The sequence below is a fragment of the Eublepharis macularius genome, chromosome 9 (genome assembly GCF_028583425.1).
Source record: "Eublepharis macularius isolate TG4126 chromosome 9, MPM_Emac_v1.0, whole genome shotgun sequence".
NCBI classification, from domain to species: Eukaryota; Metazoa; Chordata; class Lepidosauria; order Squamata; family Eublepharidae; genus Eublepharis; species Eublepharis macularius.
The window spans coordinates 76,551,219-76,563,605 of record NC_072798.1 but is presented as its reverse complement, the minus strand read 5'-3'; positions in this window follow the sequence as shown (position 1 = coordinate 76,563,605).

The window sequence follows — 12,387 nt, the reverse complement described above, 5'->3', positions numbered from 1 at the left end:
CACCCTCGTTGTTGTGTCTCTGCTTCGCTTCAGGATAAGTGAGTATTCCCCACCATCGTTGGGAACCAGCTAATGCGAACGTCTCTGTATTTCCTACTCTGTATTTCCTAGATCTTGTGTGTTCTTTGTATGCTTGTGCAAGTTTAGGCTTACGCCACACTAAATACACGTGTTTGGAACTTATTTGTAGTCTGCCTCTTTTTCACTAGAGTGTCTGGAATCGGGACCTCCGTAGACATAGGTTAAGATCCGCGCTTATTTTAGTTACAGACTGCTAAAGCTAATTTCCCCTTATAATAAAAAGCAGTTCTGGTAACAACTGAACCTAGACCCTTTGTGGATAGAAAACCCAAAGAATGGGGCCAATATAGAGAAACCACTTTTCTACAACCCCTAGGAAACTTCAGGTTTGCAGGAAAATCCAAAGAAGAAAAAACATGTTTTTAGGAAAAGGCTGATATCTCATGAGACTGTGAGGTCTCAGCCAACATTTTGGAGAAGGGAGAAGCAGCCACCCACAAGTAGGCAGGGGAGGAGGAAGAGGCAGGTGGGAGGTGAGAAGTGGGAGCCACTGCTGGCTCCCCAACACCAACATGTGAGTCAGGTGGGTGGAAGGAGCAGCACTGTAAGCAGGGTAGCTGGCCAATCAGAGGCCAGGTGAGTGAGTGAGCAAGAAGAGGATGGGGTCCTCACTGCAAGTCTCACAGGTCCTCTACTTGTATTAATGGATTCCAGTACTTCAACATTGTGTTTGATGTTTATCAACATAACTAAAGAATAGTTTTCTCATTTTTGTAAATCTGTAGTGAATAACCACAGGAATGGAATAGGAGCCTTCTGGGTTCAGCCGACCAGCCCAACAGCCTGTCTCTGACCACAGTCGGTTCTGAGTGTTTCACTAGAATTGTACATTTCTGCAACAGACTGGGGAAGACTGCAGGCCACCATTTTACACTACCAATGAAATCTGGAAGTCTCTGGAATTTGGGGTTCTGAATGGTCAAAAAGCACCTGATACTGTAATTTCTCCCATGACCTAAGATGTGATCCTGCTAACTGGGCGAGATTTACTACTGACTCTCGAATTTTGATATCACAGTGATAAATACCTTAATGATGTTTTATAGTGCAATCTTATATAAAATCTACAGGCTTGGACTGGAGTAATTCCACACAAGAGTTGCAGTGTAAGCAATTACAATAAATACATGGAATACTTTCCTACTACTAGAGATGGGCACAAACAGAAAAAAAATGAACATGATGTTCATTGTTCATTGCCATCCACAAACAGGGACTCATGAACAACCACGAAAATGGCCCTGTTTATGAACATGTTCGTGGTTGGCTGTTCGTAGGGGCCAGGAGGCTCTCCTCCAGCCATCATCCAAGTCAAGATCCCTACTGCACCACTCCCAGAAACCTGACCTGAGCAGGACCAGGAAAGGTACCAATAATAAATAATAGCTTGGCCCCAGAGCCTGGCAGCAGCCCTGGAACTTGAAGGGGTCGATACCTATCCCATCACACACAAAGAAAATTCAAGCTCCAATGCACTCTATCAAAATGCCAACAGCAGCTGTTTCTCCCTCTCCAAAGCCAGAGCTGGGAGCCCCCCTCCCCCCTGGTCTTTGCTCCCTTTTAACAAATTTGGAGCTTCACACTTAAAAGGAAGGCCTGCCTATCAAGCTAAATTGAGCTTAGATTGGGGTTTCCAGGGCAACAGCAGGAGTTCAGACAGAGTTCAGATAATCCCTGCCTAAATTGTCAAGGGAATTGATTGCAGGCGCCAGACTGTCTGGCTTGATGAACAGCAACAAACAGCAACGAACAAGGCTTGCAACGACCACCTGTTCATTTAGAATGGGGCCTCAAGAACAGCTTGTTCGTGAACGGCAGATTGGGCTGTTCGTGGCTTTTTTTTTGTACATATTGCTGTTTGTGCCCATCTCTACCTACTATGTCTATAAAAGATGACAAACACAGTCAGCCAACAATGCATTTTCAAGCTCTCAATAAATCTGCCATGCAGGCTTAACTCTATTGCCATGATAGTTTCCTTAATGATGGCTTTCAATCCCATCCTTTCATCACTGACATTAATACCTTGGCAGAGATCTCAGCAATTTTATAGCTACCAGCCATTGAACCAAAGTAAACATTCAGCAGAAGTCATGAAAGGGCTGGATAAACCACAACGGTAATATTCACTTGCATGGGCATGCTTCATTTTGCCACCCTTGAGTCATGACTAAACCTTTATCGGAAATGGTATTAGCTAAACCTAGCTTAGAGGCCCAGAATTCAATGCAACCATCCTACTTGGATCAGTTCCCTGATCATTACACTTGGCCTCGAGGCTTGCTATTTACTTTCAAAAGGTTGGGAATTCAAGTTTACTTTTGATATACAAAAGTTACCTTTATGCCAGCCTGCCAAGTAAATATTGCAGGGCAATTACTCACTCCTTCACCTCGTCTCTCTTCTTCCTTCTCCATCTGCAGTTGCTCTGCATGAGTCAATGAGAAACACAGTGCCCAGGGGAAAGACATTTTGGCTCTCTGGCTTCTCACCATTGGTGCTGAACCACTTCCTTTCATTTCAGTGGTCCTTAGAGGGTTGCAGCCTGGACAAACAGTACCGCTACCAAGAGAACAGGATAGAGAAACACTGCTTAAGAAGCATGCAGTGGATATGAATAAGAGTGAGCAACGGCTGTTTCTCGTTCAATAATATTTGGGAGCTGTATCTCAGTACAATAAATTCATAGGGCTACTCCTGTTATCTAAAACATTATAATTGCATGTAAATCTACATTGCCCTTCCTCCCCTATGAAGGGGTATATGTGGTTCTTCAATCTGTCTCTAGACCTCTACAAGGTACATCAGGCAGAGAGTGTGAGAGAGAGAGACTGGCTCAAGGTCACCCAGTGAGTTTCATTCTTTAAAACTGTGGATTTTAACCTGTGTCTCCTTGTTTCTATACTAACTGTATGTAGAGTATAAAGACAACTAGACAGCACTGCTAACCTGGATACAAAATAAACACCCTGTACAGTACAAAGGAGATGCAGACAAATTTGATGTGCAACACTTTAAAGTAATTAAATGAGGTTAGGGAAGAATCTAGGCCCTCAGTGTTTATTTATCCCCTACCCACAAGTGCCCTGATTAGCCAGAGTAATTGGGAAGGGGGAATTTTTGTCTCCTTTGCTGGTCATCCACTTGTTATTATATCTCACAGTTGAGTGGATGCCTTATATCATTAGGGTTTCCAAATTTAATTTGGAAAATACCTAGAGATTTGAGGGCAATGTCTAGGGAGGGCATAATTTGCAGAAGGGAAGGGGGTTAACATGGATGTGGTACCATATAGTCTACCCTCCAAAGCTGCCATTCTCCTCAGGGGAACAGAAGGGGATCCTCAACCCAGCCAGAAGACTAACAACCCTGGTAAATAGAAGATACATCTGCACTTTCCTTGGTAGGTTTTTTTAAAAGGGAAGAGACATTTTTTCATCAGATCTGTAGACAAATTTGGCAAAAAGAGGCCTTTCTAAACAAAGCCTTTCCATATGATTTCTTTCACTATCACCTGTCTACTACCTTTATCTCCGAAAACGGTTTTACAAATAAGATCACATGGATCTTCTTACCCAAACAAATATTATGCAATGAATGGAACAATGATGTTTTTTACACATATTAGCCTATATCCAACAGAGGTATGCAGTGGGGAAAAAATCTTTTCACTCGCACATCCAGAGTTTCCAAAGGAATTATGTACCATTATTTTTTCTCCTAATGTGGTATTGCTGGTTTGAATCTAACCCTTTTGGGTTTTTTTTTCATTATCGTGAGTTTCAGCCCCATTATTTGCAATGAAGGCTTCCGGGCTCTTTGGGGCAGCTGTTTTTGCACTTAACAGTACCAAAATCGCACAGAACACAGCCCTCCCTCTAAACAATTGATCCACCAAGTTTTTACTCAGTAACACTGCATACACACATAACAACAGACCCTGGTGAGCATTGGCGAGTGTACACTATGGTAGGAAACTGGCTGGCAAAGAGGCAGTGGAATGGCAGTAACAGCAATCCTGCTTTATGTTGGCTTTTTCTTTTCTTATAGTGCTGATAAATTATTACCTATTTGTCCTGGTGTTGCCGATTCATGCCATGTTTCTTTGTGCTTTGCAGTTTCATTCCCCTAATGAGTGGCAAATCCTTCCTTTTGATGCTCAGGGTTCTGTGGCAAAATGGGCATTCATTGATGCCAATCCCCACCAGCCAAGGGCAGGCAGGCAGGCAGCATGATTGTCTGACCCTTCCCCCACCTAAACAGACCGGTTTCTGTAAGTTTTCCTGTTGGCAGGCAGGATTAGCTTTGAAAGGGCGGAGTAGGCAAATGACTCACAGGAAGCTTAACTTAAGCTGGATGTGAAGAACCTGTTTTTAAATAATGTTTTGGCAGATGCTGGATGGGAGGAGAAAGCCAAAACAGGTCTACTCAGATGTAAATACCATGTTATTCAATAGTGCTTACTATAGTCTAGAGACTATTGAAGTGTCTTTTGAATTGCAGTCATTCCAAATGTTTCCAAAGCTGATAGGTGGGGGGGGGAGGTCTTCCATTGTGAGGATCTGATTGGCTGGGAAACAATGCCATTGTGTGGGTAACAATGGGGGGAAGTACACTTATATGCATCTGCTTCCTGCCAACAGAGTTAATTAATGTAAGGGCTCTCTCCCCTTGGCTCTGATTGGTGAATGCCATTAAGGGAAACAAAATACTGCCATGCAGACCCAGTGCCTGCCTGCCTACCTGATGCTGCCACTGCTCCAAAGTAAGAACTGAAATGAAACACACAAGCTTTTTAGTGAGAGGGAGTCATTATAATTTGGTTTCCCAGATTTGGTTCACCGTTCCTGAAGCTGCTTTAACTAAGTCAAGCTACAATTTCTGGGTATATTTCTTACTTGTTTGTTTCATTTTGCACAACCCTAGTATCCAATCATGTACTTTTAAAGGCCTAAGGGTTTTTTTAAGAAGAGACAGTGATTTCTGCTAATCCCGCCACAGCCCACCAAAATCTTATTGCCAGTGGGCCAGCTTACTGGGGTTCACCTTCCACTGGAGGCCACCAATTTGTCCACTATGCTGTTCCTGACAGTTTGCTGATCTCCACAAATTAACTTTTGGTGGGCTGTGGGGGGCAGGGAGCAGGAACCAATGCCTCTTTTTAAGAAACCTAAGTGCCCTTAAGTTTTCAAAAGTGCATGGTTGAATACAGGTTAATAAATGTTAGCAGAAGTCACTATCCCTTCTTAAGAAAACCACAGTACCCTTAAGTGTGCAGAATGTGAGATTATATACAGGAGCATATCACCAAATTTTATTAAATACTGTGTACCAAACCAGCTAATCAGATACTACAGCATCACACATTAACTCTAAACATAATATCGGGTAAGTGCCACATCCCAAGTTACGAAGAGATGCTGAAAAAAATATCAAGAGCGGCTTCTTCTTCCCCAAAGGAAAGAAGTGAAAACAAATACTGTGCATAATTGTCTACAACTTCAGAGCCAGTCTGGTGTAGTGGTTAAGAGCCCGGGACCCTAATCTGGAGAGCTGGGTTTGATTCCCCACTCCTCCACTTGAAGCCAGCTGGGTGACCTTGGGCTAGTCACAGTTCTCTGGAGCTCTCTCAGCCCCACCCACCTCACAGGGTGTTTTGTTGTGGGGATAATAATGACATACTTTGTAAACCGCTCTGAGTGGGCATTAAGTTGTCCTGAAGGGTGGTATATAAATTGAATGTTGTTGCTGTTGTTGTTATTATTATTCATAGGGGCAAACTGCACAGTTCATATGGTCACACAACTGCACAGCAAACATGTTTAGCAGGTGAACATAATGTTTTCAACCTCCACTGTCAAGCCTGAAGTCAGCTTATCTCTCCTTCACCTTTAAATGACAAACTCGGTCCCTGGACTCAGCAGCTTCGCAGCTGCACAGTATTTGTGAGGGTAGAGTTTCATATCCTTCTACCTCAGTCGCTTTTGCAGCTGCCTAGAAGGTGAAATCAATTTTCCCTCAGTGTCATAGAGGGTAGGGGGGTCAAGTAATTAAATTATGACAGGGTGGGAGTGGAAAACAACAACTCTCATAGAACTGTGAGGAAACACACCTATCAGAACCGCTGCAGTTCCAGATAGATTGGCAGCATCTATCATTGATCAGATTTATACAAACAATGACAATCTTTTTTAAAAAAATGTTTATTTCTATACAACTGCTTTTGTACATTCTTCATTGGTGATGGAGCACAGCCACGCAGCAGCCATCGGGTAGGTTATTGTTCACTGCATGTGCATGCCCAGAAAGGAACACAGCAAACAGATTCAAGCTGCTCACAAACTGCCTGCCAAACAATTGACTCCCTGCCTGCAATGTGCAAGCAGAACATGATTCAAACTAGCAGGTGCTCAAGTATTCCCAATTCAAAAGGGGGGCAGGTCAAAGGTTTGTACAAACTCTCATCCTCTTGGAAGTAGATTTGTGCAGTTTTCAGTTGCATAGATCTAGTCTACTAGGCAAAAAAAATCATTTAATGGTAAGTAACTATGAATTCTGCATTATAGAGAGGATGAATAGATGTACATTAAGATAAAATAATTTCCGTTCTGATGAGCTACTCAAGTTACTCAGTATGATATTCGAACCCACTTAAGGCTTTAACATCAAGTTTACGGTAATTGGCACTTTAAAGAAAACTTGGTCAAAAGCATCACCAAAGAGTTTTAATGTGGAAAATCACAATTTCAAATTAATGTTTTTCACCTAAAATTGTTGGCTATGTGGGTTTTTGTGCGAGTCCATTTACAAAAGGGATATGTGTTGAAAATAAACTCAGGGCTGCTACTCTGGCACTGAAAGACAATGAAAGAAAACTATTGATAATAAATTGAACATTATTTTATGATTTGGACAACACAGAAAAATTGTAAACCTAATAAAAATAAACTTGTCTCCAAAGCTTTATTAAGGAATAGAGTTCTGAAGTTTGGCATTTAATAGGTTCATATTTTTTAACAACTTCCACATTGTTATTTGTTAATTGTTATTTCACATTGTTAATTGTTATTAAGGAATAGAGTTCTGAAGTTTGGCATTTAATAGGTTCATATTTTTTAACAACTTCCACATTAAAAATCAATATAGAACTTTTTACAACAATATTAAGAGAATCAATCCTTTTGTCACATAATCAGGGAAAACTTTGCAGTTGTTAATTCATAGAGTAATCCAAATCATCAGCATCACCATGGAATTGTGAACATATGTTTTGCTGCACACCCCTAGTCTTCAGTCCCCCTATCCCTTTTCCAACGCATCTCTTTGAATCATTTCCTTACAGTACAGTCCTCCTCACTGTATAAAAAAGCCCCCCTGAATTATTCAGTTTCACACAGTTGGTAGAAAGCCAGGAGAATGGGGGCCCTCCTAACTTCATCAGGCAGGCCTCGGGTTGCCAAGTCCCTTGACTTCCCCGGCGGGGAGGGCTGGTCAGAGAGAATCATGGCACTACCTCACTGCTCCCCACTCTACCATCACCCACTTTTGGACCCTGGGGGACCTGGCAATCCTAATAGTGAGATATAATGACAACAACAACAACATTCAATTTATATACCGCCCAGCACCTACCTCACTGCGTCCCTGGGTCTTGGTTTCGTGCATGCACGTTCACTCACAGTTTGCACGATGATGTCACTTCCAGGAAGTGACATCACCACACAGGCCAAAGGGTGGCCTGGGAGTGCTCCCACACTCACCAAGGGGCTGGATTGGCCTGCTGCGGGGCTCGATTTGGCCCGAAATGGGCCCACTGCGTGGCACGTTTCAGCCCAAATCAGACTGCTGTGGGCACGGGAGCCCACCACACCACCCAAGGTAGGCACCCCAGGGAGTGCACCCCCTGCTGGACAAGTAAGTGGGTGCAGGAGGAAGGAGGGAGCAGGGGATCCCCTGCCCTGGGCAGGAGAATGGCACCCCTAGGCAGACCATTCCACAGCAGAGGATGCATGTATATAGGCAGTTGTTGATTTTGCCCATTTGCAGGGTGGCACCTGCAGAGGGCCCGGCTCAAATGAGCAAAGCTGCCATAGAGGAGCATAGGAAGAGAGATTGACCCACAGATATGAGGGACCAAGGCCACGAAGGGCTTTGTATATGATAGAAGAAACCTTGAAATAAGCCTGGTAACTGATGAGTAGCCAATTGAGTGACTGTAGAAAGGAAGTAACATGAATGTTCTACCTAGCTCCTGATGATAACTGAGCTGCAGTGTTCTGCACGAACTGGAGTATCTGACTTTGAGCGGAGACCTATGTAGAGTATTACAGTAGTAGATAACTTGGATAGTGAGTAGGGGTGCCATCCCCTTGCTGGGGCAGGAGATCCCCACACCTCTACTTACCTGTCAGCAGTGGAGGAGGCACCTGAGGGGAGATACACATATAGTCCCCCTACTGTCAGAAAATGATGTCATTTTCCATTGTGACAGAGAAGCTATGGGTCACACCAAGTGGCCATTCATTAAAAATCACTGCTAAACTTTGTGATGTCATTTTCCAGCAGCAATGGGGAACATGGGAGCATTCACACAAGGATGAGTACTTGTCCTGCACTAAGTCAGCTGGCCTCCTCAGTCAGTCAGTCAGTCACTTGGCTGGGTAGCCTCTAAGGTTGCCAACCTCCAAGTAGTGCCTGGAGTGCTCTTGGTATTACCACTGATCAGTTTACCTAGAGAAAATGGATGGTTTGGAGAGGGAAGTCTATGGCATTATACCCTGCTAAGTTCCCTGCCTTCCCCAGACTCCACCCCCCCCCCAAATCTCCAGGAATTTCTCAACCCAGACTTGGCAACCCTTTTGGCCTCTGAGGCAAGGGCGAGGGCAGCTGGGGCTGGGGACTTGTACCTAGTGGGCCAGCTGATCCAGCAATGCTACTCTCATAGACAGAGGGGTGATCTGGCTCAGCTGCATTGATTGGCAGGTGTTGGCGCTCAGAAGGTGCTGTTGTGCTCTGACCATGATCCTGCAAGGAAGTATCCCACTCAGTGTTCTGTTCTGTGACTGTAGGGAAGTGGTGAGCTCCCAGCCTTGCATTTTGCCTCCTTTGTGCCACCTCTGCCTAGGCCCTTTGCCACTGCCATTTCTTTAGTGTGTGAGATGATCCAGAGGGGCTATAGGCCCTGTTTCCTGTCCAGCCTGGTGGGGAGCGAGTAGTGATCTCTAAGACAAGCAGCAAGGACTCGTCCACAGGTCCCAGTAGGGTGGTCTCTGGCGCTGTTGGGGCATGGATAGCAAGTGGCTCGCTTGCAGGCTCTGGCAGAGGGTGTCAGCCAGTGCCTCTGCAGCACCAAGGCCCATCCTGGCCCTGCTGGTCCTCAAGCTCTTTCGCTGAGGCCTCTAGGTCTGAGTCAATGGCCTGGCCAGAGGGCTGGTCAGAGAGAATCATGGCAGTACCCCACTGCTCCCCACTCTACCATCACCCTGTTTTGGACCCTGGGGGCCTGGCAATCCTAATAGTGAGATATAATAACAACAAAAACAACAACAATCAATTTATATACCGGGCTTCAGGACAACTTAACACCCACTCAAGGCAGTTTACAATTACTCTCAAGACAATCACCCTGTGAGGTGGGTGGGGCTGAGAGAGCTCTGAGAGAGCTGGGACTTACCCAAGGTCACCCAGCTGGCTTCAAGCAGAGGAGTAAGGAATCAGACCCGGTTCTCCAGATTAGAGTCCGGCCGCTCCTAACCACTATACATTTCTTAAAACCATTTATTCATTATGGATGTATTCTAGAATTCAGATTTCAGTCTTAAATTTATATCCTGGATTCTTATAGGATCCATTTGGGATCCCTCACTAATTCCTCTGGTCAAGGGCAAGCATGTGTTGCCACTTATAGAATCTTTAATGCATAACCAGTGAAAGATTTTATGAACTATACAGCTATAATGTGAAATGTATCAGAATGTGGGTTTCTGTCCCTAGGTATGCAAACAAAGATGATTCAGAATGCTGTCATTTTTATTTATTTAAAATATTTGTTTGACTGCCTTTCTCCCAACACAATAGCAGTTCTATGTATGCCAAATGGAAAATAACAACAACAACAACATTTGATTTATATACTGCCCTTCAGGACAACTTAACACCCACTAAGAGCGGTTATTATTATCCCCACAACAATCACCCTGTGAGGTGGATGGGGCTGAGAGAGAGCTTTGGAAGAGCTGTGACTGACCCAAGGTCACCCAGCTGGCTTCAAGCAGAGTGAAGAATCAAACCCGGTTCCCCAGATTAGAGTCCCACTGATCTTAACCACTACACCAAACCGGCTCTCCAGAGCATACCTAAACAGTGTGACATCCTTCAAAGATTTCATTGGATGTAAATCTTTTTAGGATTGTGCTGTGAGTTATCATAAAAAGGCAATCAACTTATATGGTTGCCAAGCAATTTTTCTACTGCTAAACAGCATCAAAATTTATGGCTCTTACCCGCATAGTGAACATAGCACAAATTTATCCTGGTTTCAGTCCCAAAGTGACCTACTCTAGCACCATCATTAGCAGTGTAAGAATATGGTATGCCAATATTTCTGCTTCTAAAACCACATCTCTGTGCATACATTGCTACTTCATCAGTGTACATGGCACAAAATTGCCCCAGTTTAGTTGCACAAAGGCCTCCTCTAGGACCATCATTGACTCCATGAGAAAATGGTGTGCAAATGTATTATTTCTCCCACCATCAACCTGATTTCATCTCCTAAATACATATGAAACATACAGACGCAAATATAAATATTTCACCCTTACATCAAAGGAAGAAATCAGAGCATAAGGGGATGGCCCGGAGGTAGTACAATGTATAACACAATCAAATGAATATATATTTACATCTATCCATATGAGCATTAAGAAGCATGAAGGAATGGCTGCTGTGATTCTCCCTGAAATTGCTATCTGGGTAGCTAGATAAGATTCCCCCAAGCAGAAAGCAGCCTTTAAAACTACCGCTGACCGATCTGACACTTCCATTTGTCTAGTATCTGTTGACGACTCTAAGACCTGTTACTATCCAAAAAGAGCAATGCAGGTAACAACAACAACAACAACAACAACATATAGCTATAACAAGGGGGATTTAAAAAGCAAATTCGTCTCCCTCTGTTCTCCCTTTCTTCCTCCCTCCATCAGTCTTCAAGTACACCTTTCCAGCTCATTACAGCAAATCATTTGAATTCCAGCACACAATGTCACCTGAACTGTAATCTGATTACTTTATGGAGGAATTAGTATGTATATTTAATGTAGAAGGGTTTTAATCTTGATGAAAATAATCCTAAGGAACTGTGATAGGAGCTGCTCATATGTCTGGCAGATATGCCAGTAACATGCTAATAAATGACAGTTGATTTATGTATCTGGATTCTTTTATTTATAAAAATAGCAAGTGGACTGATTTTTGATATTAATAATACAAGTGAATCCACTTTGATTAGACTTCTGTGGAGAGCTGTGCAGATTCGGCATTACAATTAAATCTTATGATGTGGAATGGGAATGACATGCTAATGAAGCAAGCCAGTGAGCCTGAACCAAGAATGTCCAACATCATTATGGGATATCTTAGATGAAGAGTAATTATAAGAGGAACACTGAAATGTCATTAAAAATCTTCAGTAAGAGATTTAACCTACTATTTCTTACTAATGTTGGGATTTTTTAACAACATAACTGAACACAAAGTTCCTTTTCAGAATTTACAGAAAAGGCTTTTAAATGGGTCTGGATTTAAGAAAAAAGATATAATCTAGTGTCCTAATTTAATTTGGTACATCAAAATTCAATGGCGGGATGTAATTGAAATCTCTTTTTAATAATTTCAGATGAATTAGCAATTAGGACTTGATCCGATTTCCATGAAATTTATTAAAATGGAGAGTGGAAGCCCTTGAAATTTTTTATTCTTTTCACTCTATTAGCACAATACATTTAGTCTAAGTGACTCTGTCAGTCGGTACTGTGTGTTCCTTGTTTATTTATGAGAATTTGTTTCAAGGAAGTTCAAGAGAGGTAACTTATGCATATTCATAGTGGATAGCTCATAATACATGAATCAAGAAAAGCTTTCAGAGTTTGGATTTCTTATTTCCAAGGAAGTTTGCAAACTGGGTAGCTGCTCGATAGATTTTTTACAATCACATTTTTTTCTACTTGCTGTAACTGGCAGAAACACTCCCCTTCAGAAGAAGAGGGACTTGCACAGTACTAACCCATAGGTGAAATACAGAGTATA